This window comes from Callorhinus ursinus, unplaced genomic scaffold (genome assembly GCF_003265705.2).
Source record: "Callorhinus ursinus isolate GAN/ISIS: 27379988/994484 unplaced genomic scaffold, GSC_fseal_2.0 scaffold59, whole genome shotgun sequence".
In the NCBI taxonomy this organism is placed as follows: Eukaryota; Metazoa; Chordata; class Mammalia; order Carnivora; family Otariidae; genus Callorhinus; species Callorhinus ursinus.
The window spans coordinates 6833372-6835300 of NW_027397121.1; positions in this window are offsets into that span (position 1 = coordinate 6833372).

The following is a 1929-nucleotide window of genomic DNA, read 5'->3' on the forward strand; positions in this document are numbered from 1 at the left end:
GCCTGGACCGAATCCCCAGGTGACCTGCAGTGTAGTGGTATGAGCAAGAAATCAATGTATGTTGGTAGAAGCGACTCCCAAGAACCTGGGGTGGTTTATTACGAAGCTCAGCTCCCTGATGCAGGTAACCAGCTCTTGCCACCTTCCCTGCGGGAAGAACAAACAGCTCCCATTGCAGAAGAGGAGCTATAGGAATAGGCCTGAGTCCTCTGTACTCTAACATGCAGTGCCTGGAGGCCGGGGAATGGCCTGGAAGGTTCTGGAAGGTCTGATCTTTTTCATTCTGTTAAGGCAGTGTCCGGCAGGCTCTGCTGTAAGGGTCTGGATCTTTCCAAGCTGGCTGTCCCTGCTATGCAATTACCTAAGAGAGAAGGCCTGGGGTCCCCTGAAGAGAAGGATCAGAGAAACAGCACGTGGCAGGTACACTGGCAAGAAGGAGCTCTCACCCCATGCAGCTGTGCTGACTCCACCGTCAGCAGCCACAGCCGAGAGGAGGCAGGAGGATGAGCTACACATTCGGGCGCTGCGTCTTGTGTGTCTAGCAGCAGAGGGAGGGCCGCACAGCTGGCTGGCCAGCCTCGAGCTCGGTGGAAGGGGCCAGTTGCGCATTGCCAGGGCAGAGGCCCTTTAAATGGCAGCCAATGGAGGCGAGGCCATGTGGACGTACCCGGAGCATCCCGTCCGCCACTGGGACATGTGCACGGCAAGTGGCTGCTGAGTGCCAAACCCTCTGTGGGACACAGGTGCCCAGGATCCCCACCAGGATCCAAGTGCCTGGACAGGGCTGACAAGCCTCAGCCAGAAAAGAAAGGGGAAAGCACTCGAGTGTGTGTGTGTGTGTGTGTGTGTGTACATGCGTGCCTGCACACACCTGTGCTCCAGCCACCCAGTGGGGGGAGGGGGCTTCCTCTGAGACAAACACGCTCCATGTACTTTAGTGAATTTGCAGATGCCACACAGCTGGGGGGGATGATGGCAAATAACACCAGATGACAGAGCTGGGATCTAAAGAGAAGTTGACAAGCCGGAGCGATGGGGTGGATCTAACGAGATGAAACTTAACAGGGACGAATGTGTTTATTTCGTTTTATTTATCTATTTGTGCCCAGCCTCCATGTGCAGAGGGATGGGGGAGGAACAGTGGCTCATGGGAAGAAGGAAGTAAAACTACTGTGCGCAGGGCCACAGACCTCACTGCTCAGACCTGGGAGCCTGGGGGAGGGGGGACCAAACTCCAGGGTGGGCTTGGGGTCGAGGGATGATGGTCAGTTCTACAGGCAGCAATGGGGCGGGGGTTGGTCTGTGGCTGCATTAATAAAGGTACAGCATCCATGCTGAGGAGGGCAGTGGGGACTGGAGAGCCAGAGAGCCTGAGTCTGAAGTACGGGATGGTCAGGCTGTCCTGTTGGGCAGGGGCCTTTCAGGCCGCTCAAGCCCGGCCTCCTTCTGTGCCATCCACTTTAGGGATCAGGCCCCCACGTCCCATCTCTCCTTTCCTTTTTTTTTTTTTTTTAAGATTTTATTTGTTTATTTGAGAGAGAGCCTACAAGCTGGCAAGAGGGGCAGAGGAAGAAGGAGAAGCAGGGAGCCCGAGGCGGGGCTCGATCCCAAGACCCGGGGATCATGACCTGAGCTGAAGGCAGGCGCTCAACAGGCTGGGCCACCCAGGCGTCCCTATCTTTCCTTTCCTATGGCCAGGACACCCCGAGGGCAGCCACTCCCTTCAAACATGTGCCACCAAGAGTCAGGCCTGGACCTCTGAGACCCCCCAAAGTTGGGGGGCACATGTGGGTTCTGCCAAGAACTCTCTCCACTCTCCACCCAAAGCTAGCAGGGCTGAGCTTGGAGTTGCAGCAGCTCAGCTGGGGTTGGGTGTGAGATGCCTCTCCCCTCTGGCAGCCACTTCCCCATTTCTCAGAGGGGTCTCTT